The sequence below is a fragment of the Bubalus bubalis genome, chromosome 9 (genome assembly GCF_019923935.1).
Source record: "Bubalus bubalis isolate 160015118507 breed Murrah chromosome 9, NDDB_SH_1, whole genome shotgun sequence".
NCBI lineage: Eukaryota > Metazoa > Chordata > Mammalia > Artiodactyla > Bovidae > Bubalus > Bubalus bubalis.
The window spans coordinates 33,050,345-33,062,836 of NC_059165.1; the positions used below are offsets into that span (position 1 = coordinate 33,050,345).

Below are 12,492 nucleotides of genomic sequence, written 5' to 3' on the forward strand. Positions count from 1 at the left end.
AAGCCAACTTTTTCACTCTTCTCTTTCACTTTCATCAAGAGGCCCTTTAGTTCTTCACTTTCTGCCATAAAGGTGGTGTCATCCGCATATCTGAAGTTATTGATATTTCTCCTGGCAATCTTGATTCCAGCTTGTGCTTCTTCCAGCCCAGTGTTTCTCATGATGTACTCTGCATATAAGTTAAATAAACAGGGTGACAATATACAGCCTTGACGTACTCCTTTTCCTATTTGGAACCAGTGTGTTGTTCCATGTCCACTTCTAACTGTTGCTTCCTGACCTGCATATAGGTTTCTCAAGAGGCAGGTCAGGTGGTCTGGTATTCCCATCTCTTTCAGAATTTTCCACAGTTTATTGTGATCCACACAGTCAAAGGCTTTGGCATAGTCAATAAAGCAGAAATAGATGTTTTTCTGGAACTCTCTTGCTTTTTCGATGACCCAGCAGATGTTGGCAATTTGATCTCTGGTTCCTCTGCCTTTTCTAAAACCAGCTTGAACATCTGTTAGTGGGAATGTAAATTGGTGGAGCCACTATGGAAAACAGTATGGATGTTTCTCAAAAAGCTAAAAATAGAGTTACTGTATGATTGATTCTTCACAAACTGAGCTATGAGGGAAGACCAACCAGTCTATCCTAAAAGAGATCAGTCCTGGGTGTTCATTGAAAGGACTGATGTTGAAGCTGAAACTCTAATAATTTGGCCACCTGATGTGAAGAGCTGACTCATTGGAAAAGATGCTGAGGCTGGGAAAGATTGAGGGCAGGAGGAAAAGGGGACAACAAAGGATAAGAAGGCTGGATGGCATCACTGACTCAATGGACATGAGTTTGGATATACTCCAGGAGTTGGTGATGGACAGGGAGGCCTGATGTGCTGTGGTTCATGGGGTTACAAAGAGTCGGACACGACTGAGTGACTGAACTCAAATGAACTTATATGATTGATCTCCCTCTTAGCCATAGAGCTTAATCAGTCACTACCTATGTGCTCCCCTGCCCTCTTCCTCCTAGCCTCTGCCACTCTAGTCAGTGATTGCTCTAAATTTAGTTCAGTATGGTTCCAGTATAGTAGTTCATCACAGGGAAAACATCTGCCACATGTTGGCTGTTAATGCCAGGGGCTATGAGGTGGCTGGTTTTCCTGGTAAATAATAAGCCAACCTGACATCGTTGCCATTTTGCCCTAAACTGGTAACCTCCCCTCCACATCTTCCCCCATAAAAAAGCCTTGGTTATCCAATTTGTCTACTCATCCTCTCCCTTTGGAAATCTCATCCTTAACCTATTATGTCCAAGGAATCAGTCAACAACAAATTCATCTTTCAGTTGCTCAGATTAGAAACACTGCCTTCATTTTCAACTTTTCTTTTTCCCCTCCATACAGCTCATATCCATTAGCAATTTCTGCTATCTCTACGTTTAAAGTACACTTTAGCTCTGATAACTTTTAATCCTTTTTACCTCTGTCACGCTAAGTGCAGTTGCTCAGTCGTGTCTGACTCTTTGCGACCCCATGGACTGTAGCCCACGAGGGTCCTCTGTCCATGGGATTCTCCAGGCAAGAATACTGGAGTGGGTTGCCATTTCCTTCTCCAGGGGATCATCGCGACCCAGGGATCGAACCTGGATGTTCTGCATCACAGGCAGATGCTTTACCCTCTGAGCCACCAGGGAAGCCCCTCTGTCATGCTAATTTGAGCTATTATCACTGCTCCTTTGGTATTGTTGCAATAGCCTATTAACTTGCTTCCTTGTTCCATCCACCCCCACTTGTAATCTATGTAAAGCAAAGCAGCCAAAATTATTTTTACAAAGTTTGTCATACATTGTATTATTAACAACTAAGGCAAGAATAAAGGCAAGCCATATTTGTAATAAATAACTCAAAATAAAGCCTATTTTTCCTAATATATTAAAGGTTACTGAAATTAAGAAAAGAGCCATCAATCTAATTTTAAAAATGATCAAAGGAAATAAAAACAAAAGAAACATAATTGTCCCATATGTATACAAAACAATGCACAATGTAATTCCCAAAAAGATAAATTCAAATTATATCTTATGTGATGGCTTGAGTATAAAGATGATGCAAGTCCAAAAAGGAATCTAGCATTTTTTTTTATCAAAACTATATATCTGTAACCTCACAGAACAACCTCAGCTCTGAGTATGTATTCATTTGTAGGAATATAACTACTGTACATGTATAAAATTAAATAGTTTTTCTGCACCATTGGTAAAATAGCAAAAATTGAAAACAAGATTATTTATAATAGCAACATTATTTATCATAATAAAAACTTGAAACAACTGAAGTGGAAAGAAGTAGGTCAATGATGATTAAAGTGGTACACCCATGCAATGGAATAGTATACAGCTGTAAAAATGAAAAATGTTGATTTTTATTTATCCATGTAAAAGTCTCTAGAACACACAGTTAAATGAAACTACAAGAAATGGTAGATAAACACTGGTATAAAAATTGAGATAATGGTGGTAGAAATATATGTGTAAATATTTTTATTTGCCAGAAAATAAACTTATATGGGTTTGGGTGGACTCCGAGAGTTGGTGAGGGACAGGGAGGCCTGGCGTTCTGTGCTTCGTTGGGTCGCAAAGAGTCAGACATGACTGAGCGACTGAACTGAACTGAAACTTATACAAGCTAATAAAAATGGTTCTGAAAGTGCAAACAATCTACATGTGTTGCCTATTCAAAAATAAATAAATACATACCATAACTTCAACCACTTCCCTAGTTAAACCTCTCCATTAACGCTGTACCTCATTCAGAGAGAGAGAGAGAGAGAAAAAAAAGTAGAAGTTTGTATATTGGTTTACAAGATGTTCTGCATTTTCACCTCCACTGCCTCTCTCATCCCATCTGTGACCACTACCCTCTTTGTATTAATCTGCTCAAAAAGACTAACTCCCCTACTCCTCCCAAACATATCAAACACATTTCTAGCTCCAGAAATTTGATTACATTGTTTCTTTTCCTTTTAAGACTAATTGTAAAAATAATCAAAGGAAGTAAAAAACAAAGAAACACAATTGTCCCATGTGTATATGAAACGATGCTCAATGTAATGCCCAAAAAGGTAAATTCAAATTATATCTTATGTGATGGCTAATGAGATGGCTAATGGTGATGCAAATATTACCCCAGATATCCTTGGTGGTCCTCCTGTTCTCCTCCTTCTGGATCTGTTCAAATACCCCAGATATCCTTGGTGGTCCTCCTGTTCTCCTCCTTCTGGTATCTGTTCAAATATCATCCTATCAGTGAGGCCCACATTTACTACTCTACATAAAGCAGTCTGTAGAAAACATTCTACCTTGGCACTTATATTACTTTGATATTGATTTATTATTATTTCTTCTTACAGAGATCAACATTTGATATAATTTCACTTTTTTGTCATCTTTTTTCCCTCTACCTATTTAAGATGTAAACTCTCAGGGACTCCCACAGCCTGCCTGGCGATTTCTCAGGGCCTTCAACAGTACCTAGAACATAGAAGGAACTCCAAAAAATACTTTTGTTTTTTTCTTTTTTTTTCCCCAAAAAATACGTCTTAAATGAATGAATGTTACATATTTAATAAAGTATAATATTCCCATATGCTCTATCAAAACAGTTCATTTATATTTCCACAGCAATGCATTTATTCTACTCCTGTATGTGGCAGTCAAGGGCCTCAAGATCTTTGGAAGCATTACATAGAGTAAAAATAGTGAGAACAAAGGATGTTTTTTACTTTCCTCCCCCAGTTTGAACCTAAGGAGCACCTATGCTCCTCACATGGGAGCACCATACAACCACACATTTGTAGGAAAGAACCGAGTGAACAAATATGAGTAGAGGATCTAGATTAGATACCCTATCTATGTTTTACCTCTTAGAACAGAGTTTGGCTAGCTCCCAAATACTGAACAACTATTCCTGAAAACACCACCTGAATGTAGTCATCTAAATTGAGTTTTTCTTTTCTGAAAACTCACAGAATCTTGAGCAAAACAGTCAAATAATTCTATCAGGATAACCCAAGGTAATCATTAACCATTAATGATTAATATAGAAATATTAATATAGAAATCTTAAAACTATACATATAATTGTGTTAAGAAAACTGTTTCAAAATACAGGTACTTTGTGTATATAATTTAACCATAGACTTTTTAAAAAGTCTCATTGTTCTCTGCCTCTTGAGTGAGTTAAGCTATATGCTAAATAATAAAGGCAGGTTTCTCTCCTTCTCCTGGTGGCTCCTACTGTTAGACAATATCTTATTTTTGTGATTTAACTTTAGTTTGAGAAGCAGGAAGACAATCCTTTTCTTTCACTTTCCATTCCAAATGAAAGTGTGACTGTGCCTTAAACTGCCTCTTATCTTCAACTCTATCTGCATGACATTGCCCAGAACTTGCTTCTGCCCTCCTTCTTACTTCAGTTCCCTGTCTGTTGTACCTGCAGACACCAAGTGTCTTTAGAAAGTGCATGTTCTGTGTAAATCCTGGGAGTTCTTTCATATGGGGTCGCCTGTAGTTTTCTGACAATCTTGGCTCCCCTGCATTTTGTCTTAGGCCTAGAGTCTTCTTTCTTTGCTTGCTCCTTTCAATTTTCTTTTCTCTTCCAGTCTTTTGTTCTCCATTGGCATGATGGGATCACAATTCAGAGTCTTCATTTCTAGTTTCCCTCTTCTCCTTGGCCCCACCCACTCAGATAGTCACCATACCTTCTTTACTTTTGCTGTTGCTGTTCAGTTGCTAAGTCATGTCTGACTCTTTGTGACCCCATGGACTGCAGCTTGCCAGGCTTCCTTGTCCTTCACCATCTCCCTGAGTTTGCTCAAATACATGTCCATTGAGTTGGTGATGCTATCTAAACATCTCATCCTCTTCTACTCCTGCCTTCGATCTTTCCCAGCATCAGGGTCTTTTCCACTGAGTTGGCTCTTCCCATCAGGTGGTCAAAATATTGGAGCTTCAGCTTCAGCATCAGTTCTTCTAATGAATATTCAGGGTTGATTTCCTTTAGGATGGACTGGTTTGATCTCCTTGCTGTCTAAAGGACTCTCAAGAGTCTTCTGCAGCATCACAGTTTGCAAGCATCAATTCTTCAGTGCTCAATCTTTGTTATGGTCCAACTCTCATATCTGTACATGACTACTGGAAAAAACATAGCTTTGACTATATGGACCTTTTGTGGCAAAGTGATGTCTCTGCTTTTAATATGGTGTCTAGGTTTATACCTTCTTTGTTCCCCATGAGCTACACTTCCAAGAGTAACTCAAAATGGCACAGGGCTAAGAAGCATAACTAAATTTGGGCCATGTAACCTAAGTTACTGGATCAAGAGGAAGACAAATTTGTACTGCTTTTGATTCTTTGAATGGGACTTTTTTTTTTTTAAATCTTTGGGCCTTTTCAATTATTCTTTTTACATAAATTACTCTTCTTTCAGCTCGTCTCTTGCTCACTCTTATTTGCAGAAACCAGCAAAGAATAAGAACTATTACCAAAGTCAACTACCCAGATCTCGAGAGAGAAAGGTAAAACTTCACGTTGTCCCTTCTATTCCAAATTCAGGTTAGCAGACAAAACACATTTGTAAGACTTAGATCTTTGAACTATGACTTAAGAATTTGCTTTTGCCTACCCATTGATTGCTCATTCACTTCCAGAGATAGCTATGGCCTTCTTGTTTGTCTTTTGTGTCCTGAAAACTTGGCTTGAAAATTGTTAGGTTGGGGGATCCAAAAATATGCCAAGACAAAACTATGGGTCACATCCTAATTGTGGCTAAGGTCCTACTGACTGCTGCCAGTTCTTGAGGGACTTGTCTGAGTCTTTCTTTTGGCTCTCTTAGGGAGTGACTCTGGATGTTGGGAGGGTAGAATCTTTTGCAACATATCTGGGGATGCCTCTGGTGTCCAAAGTGATGTTCAATACTGCCAGAAATATTTATTGTGTGTCCCAGCTGAAACGTGACAAGATATGTGAAAGGATCTTTGCTGGATCATAATTCTATTTTTAACATTGTGACTATCTGCTGTGTTGTTTTCCACAGCATCTGTACCATTTTTCCACTAATGGTGCCCAAATGTTCCAATTTCTTTACAGTCTCGCAAACATTTGTTATTCTGCCTCTTTGTCTATTTTTGTTTTGGGGTAGTAACTGTATTAATGGGTATGAAGTGGAAATTGCTTTGTTGTTTTTACTTATATTTCTCTACTAGTGATGGCGAGCATTTTTTCATGTGCTTATTAGCCACCAGTATATCTTCCTTGGAAAAATGTCTTTTCCTTTGTCCATTTTAAAATCAAATTGTTACTATTATTATTGAATTTTAGGAGTTCTCTTTATGTTCTGGACATTAATCTCTTACTAGATATATGATTTTCAAATATTTCCCCCCATTCTGTAGGTTCTCTTTTTACTCTGTTGATAAGTTTCTTTTGATTCAAATTTAAAAATTTTCAAAACAATCTAATTTATCAATGTTTTCTTTTGTTGTCTGTGTATTGAAAGTGATTTACAAGTTGATCTTCTTTAAAACTTACAACATAGTAAAAGTATCAGTTCAATTATTTAACTATTCAACTATTTCTCTTAATAACAATTAATTTACACTTTTCTCCATCAGATTTAAAAAATGTATTGTCTAATAAAGACAACTTTGGTCATTATTATGCAGAGATTCTTCTAAATTGATCTTGTTTAGTATGACATGAATGGAAAGTATTTTACTTATAACTGAAGTTTAAATCCTATTTGTTGGTGGAAAAGGAAATGGCAACTGACTGCCATATACCAGGTAAATACTAAGATTTTTAGGTATCATATATATTTTTTACTGTACACACTTCATTACTTTGGATGAAATATGTTTAATGTTACAGCAGAGTTCAATTTAAAGCATATTTAAATATAATTGTCATTTAAAATAAACTTATTAAAAGTATAATTAGTGTTCATGATCTTGGTATTTTCATATGCTGACATTACAGTGTTTTGGCATCTTATATTTCTAGCACTTAAATACTGTTTGGGAAATTTGGCAAAATATCAGTCAGATATGGAGATCTGTGGTCTCTGTTTAACAAAGTTAAAGGTTAAAAGTTGTTTCCCCATCTTCTACAAATACCTGCAAAAACTTAACAACTTAAAGGACAAGTGATGCTTTAAGTATATTATATAATACATCAAATAGTTAGAAGCTGTTTTCGTTATGTATCCCATAACTGACTCATAAAGTAATTCTATAGGTTTCATTATTGACCTTATTAAAGATGTACTAAGATTTTTTATTACAATTGACTTTTTTCAGGGAATTATCATTTTAAATGGATTTGGGAATCAATGTGTTCATTTCTAAAGTAAATTAAAATTTCTTTTGGTTCATCTTTCCTTCATTGAAAAATGCTATTTTTAAATTAACCACCTGGAAATTGTTTTGTTTTGTTTTTATAGGAAGATACAAAGTATTTTCCTATGTTGCCTTTAACATATAGCTAATGTATATCATTAAATAATGTTGAAAATAGAATACACTTACAAAATTTAGATTCTTTGACATCTCACAGAACAGGCAATTACCCTATGTGTCAGTGGAACAGTTAAAACCACAGGCTTGAATTTTAGTTTTGTCATTTCTTAATTAATTCTTTTTTAAAAATGTAATATTTCTATAGTTTCTTAACTGTTAAATGTTTTCACTCCACGAAGTTGTCCCAAGAATTATATGAGGTCATGCATAGTAAGTCACTTGGCCCACAGCCCAGTATACATTCAAAACACTTGGCTATTGTCTTTATTAGTAGTACTGATACAGTTACTATTAAATTCTAGTGGTAGTTCCTAAAGAAATATATTTAATAAAAAAGCCTCTCCTTATCTTTCTAATTTAGTCTGTGTGTGTAAAGTTGGCCATCTGAAGGTTTTGTTTCCCATGTAACTGCTCTGCTTGTTAAGTGTGGCAAACTTAATAACACTGTTGAATTCCCTATTCCTAAATTCAGTTTAACACAGATGTTTACTGCTTTCATACTATTTTGAAGACTCAGAGGTAGGTGGTTTGGAGGGATACAAAGACGGACAAGCCATAGTTACTTTGTTGAGCGAGCATCAAATCTAGTGGAAGAGCTAAAATGTTCTCAAATACTATATTAGAAAACATAATGAGATAATAACAACCACGGAGCCACAGAGAACCTCAGGCAAATAGAGGGACGCACTCAACTGTTGAGTGTTCAGGGCATACAGTGCCAGCAAATAAAAGCTTGAGCAACTTTTTCTATTTGAAGATGACTGAGTCCTATTACGAGTTGAAAGATGCTGCCTGCTTCCCAACCCCCGAAAGGAGAAATTTGGACACAGAAACAAATATGTACAGAATGAAACAGTACAAGGGAGGAGATGTTCATGTGACCAGAGTGCCAAACCCACAAGCCAAGGATGGTCAACAAACACCAGAAGCAGCCAGGAGGATTCTCCCCTAGAGTCGTCAGAGAGAGTGCGGCTTTGCAGCCACCTTGATGTCAGACTTCTGGCCTCCAGTACTTTGAGGTGATATATTTTTGTTCTTTAAGCCACCCATTTTTCATCATTTGTTAGGGCAGCCCTGGGAAACTGATAGAAGTCCCCAACTCAACCTGATACTAAAGAAATAGAAAGGTAGCTGGCACCAGGCAGGGACTTAGAAAGTACTGACAGTATTCTAACTATATTTAAATCTAATGTTAAGGCCTTTTAAAGATTCTGAACTATGGAAGTAAAGAACTGTTCAAGACCCTTAACATAAGGTGCTGCTGCTGCTGCTAAGTTGCTTCAGTCATGTCCGACTCTGTGCGACCCCATAGATGGCAGCCCACCAGGCTCTCCCATCCCTGGGATTCTCCAGGCAAGAATACTGGAGTGGGTTGCCATTTCCTTCTCCAATGCAGGAAAGTGAAAAGTGAAAGTGAAGTCGCTCAATCCTGTCTGACTCTTAGCAACCCCATGGACTTCAGCCTACCAGGCTCCTCCATCCATGGGATTCTCCAGGCAAGAGTACTGGAGTGGGGTGCCACTGCCTTCTCCTAACATAAGGTAGTTTTTAATATATACCATTTATAATGTCTATCAGCCACACTACTATCTCTACCAGAATTCAAACTACCTACTGCTTATCTGCTTTTTTGCTTTCACATACAAAAACCAAACAAAGAAAAACTTCTCATATTTGCAGTGCAGTACAAATGGTAGGCTTTGAAAATTGTTTTTTGTCAATTAACTCATAAAATTAGAGGAGGAAATGGCAACTCACTGCAGTATTCTTGCTGGAGAATCCCATGGACAGAGGAGCCTGGCTGGCTATGGTCCATAGGGTCACACAGAGCTGGACATGACTGAAGAGACTTAGCATACAAGTCACAAAATAGCATAAATTATTTAGTAAAACACTAGAGAAATGTACAAAGTATTATGATTACTGAGCAATTTAATGCACAAAAATTAAATATTCTTTAAAATGTATATTTACTTTAAATATTGACCATATCTTTAAAAAGGTATTTACTTGAAAATTAAATCATTATTGACTAAGATTCACTTGCATGATTTCTCTTTGTGCATATCTAGTTTTCACTAAAGAAACCTACTATTACTTGGAGGAGGAATTTATTCTGATATGAATAAAAGAAAAAAAAAAACAAAATAAAAATGTCAGAGACTAAGATGCAGAGAATAACAGGATGCAAATAAAACTAAATTTCTCTGTTACTTACAGAGAAATCTTTGATTTACCTGAGGTTTGCATTAATCACATCTCAAAAAACTCAGGAAAAACAGAACAAAAATATCTAGAAAAGCAAAATAAGGGACTATTGATTTTCTTTGTTTCTCTGGTTAGATAAGAGTTGGATACCTATGCTCCACTGTGAATTATTTATTCCAATTTGATTCAATGAGTATAATGTACAAATTCTTCCCTAGGTTAGACATTTGAGGAAAGCACTAATAAAACTTGACTCCCTCCATCATTACACGGGCTAATTATAAAGACTTTTGTGTGTGTGTGTGTTTGTTTGTTTGTTTGGTAGATAAAAACTCAGTCACTTTTAATCTATGGTAGAAAACTCGAATCTTGAACTCTTGGAACTCTGGAACCAATTGGTTCCCCTTATATCATGTCTCTGACAATCACACCCCGACTCCTTGTCTTCCTCGTTTTCTATACAATTACTTCCAAACATGCAATCACCTTAGCTTCTGTCCTAAATATTTATAAAAATAACCAGTTTAGCCATCACTAATTACTGTTTCTATTCCCCCATCTTGTACATGTTTCCTTCCTCTGTGTTCACTTCTCTTTCGAGGAAAATCTAAGGTGAAACCGAGCTTTCTTCTGAGAGCAGAGCACCCTTTAGAACAGATGGCCTCTTCTCTCCAGTCCTCATATGCCTGGCTAAGGAAGTGAGATTGACATATTTTTGGAACCCCTTACTCAATTCTAGATAATCACACAAAGTTGTACCAGAGATAGTAGGTAAATAGTGGCACAGTATGGTTAGTTTGCCCAAAAAAATCATTATGTTCTTCCAAAAACTGGTTCTTTCTTATTTCTATACCTTGAAGGGAAGATATATAGTTTAATGGCTAACACTGAGACAGTTTTACATTTTCTGGTGACTCTTGATCAATGTATTTAAATTGTCAGGAGAAAAGAAAAGTAGTATATTAGAAGAAAAAATTAAGAAAGGGATTCAGGGCAAAATTTTATCACTAATATATTTCTGGCAAAGAAAATTGGGAGAATAATAATTTTTACACAAATCTTTGAAAAGGGTTCAGAGAATTTGTTGTATTTCTATGTGGGCTGAATCTAAGTCTGTCTAAGATATTGCAACATCTGGTAATTTAAGCCATATGAACACTTAATGTAGCAGGAAATATATATTTGTGTGTGTAATTTATATGCTGCTTTAGTCATTGCATAATATTTTTTATTTACATGATTTTTTTGAGACCTGGGTTTACAATAGATAAAATAGAGAAAGAGATATATTGATATATAGCAATTCTATCTTCCCAAAAACATACCACACAAGTCCTAAGAAGTAATACTTACTTGATTATTCAAACAGTTGTACACTGAATAGGTCTCAAAGTACACATTGGAGTTTGTTTAAAAAAAAAATAATAATACAACTAATAGCCACCACAATAACCCAAGAAGTAAAAGTAATTTAGACCCATCAAGCTTATGTTAGGTGCTAACAGAGGAAATTAATTGCCAAGTTGGCATCCTACACAGTTATTTAACAAAGATATCTTGATAATTTGTGTATCTCTCCAGACTGCACGTGAGATTATTAAAATGTGTAGCTAATATTTCTTATATTCTCAATGCATTAAGCTTACTCTTTCCTGGATTAATGTAACAGTTTATTAATGACAAATAGTTATCAAAAAAATAAAATAAAACTATTTGCCAGTCATCAGTCTCTGTGCTAGATAAATGGTGTCAATTAGCCCTTTTAACAGTCCTAGGAGGTAGTACTTATCTCCGTTGGTTTATTTCCATTTATGCAAATGACAGGACTTTAGTTGTCAGCATAAACAAACAAATAATAGCAAACATGATTCTGGAAAGGAATAAAAAAGGAATAAGTGGTGGCAAATACCGTGCAAGGTCACACAGCTTGGTACTTACTTAAAAATGTCATTGTTTTCCCAGGTGTTTTGGCATTGTAGAAATTTAAGAAAAAGTATCCAAACTTGAATGAATGTACATAGAGACAATATAAGGCATTAGGCTGAACTGAGAAAGAACAGGGGAGAGGGTGCAAGAGCAGGTCAAAAAAATGAAGGCTTGCCCGGTGCCTCATATAAATGAATAACAAAGCAAATGGGCTTTTCACTTTTGCAAAATTTAAAGACAGAGCTATCTTTCAGGAGAGAGCTCATGAAGTACTTCCACTTTGTGACCTCTCAAAGTCCCTTTTATCTCATGTAGTCTCTGATTCTATAATGACTGCTGCTACAAATAATATTAGTAGATAGATAAGAAACAGACAGGGGAAAAGAAGGGAAATCACCTCAAACAGCGATAACAGAAGGTGGAATTAAGTCATTGTTATACATGGCAGTTCTGCCTTTCAAGACATCATTTTTGTAAAGCTCCTGAGAGAAAAGGGGATTTATAAAAATATTTCATATTAATTAAATTCCATATTGCATCAACCCATCATCCAGTGTATTATGATCATATTACGGGAAACAATTTGTCATTCAAGAACTTGCTAACAATCTCAATAGCAATGGTCTCTTAGAAACAGATCTTAGGAAGGTGAATAACAACAGGCACGTGCTGCTTGCGAACAGAAGATTTTTCATTTCCCCCACTAGTCTGAATAGCTAGTTGATTTATTTAGGAACAAAAGCACAACATTCAATATCTTATGAAAGACACCTACATAAAACCCTTTAAAAACTAGTGCTTT

General features: G+C 36.1%; 1 long non-coding RNA gene across 3 annotated transcripts in view; it reads right to left on the minus strand.

The window, feature by feature from the left end:
* LOC123335008 overlaps positions 1–12,492 on the minus strand; it is a 604,601-nt gene that overhangs the window by 494,054 nt on the left and 98,055 nt on the right. The gene's annotated exons all lie outside the window — the stretch shown is intronic.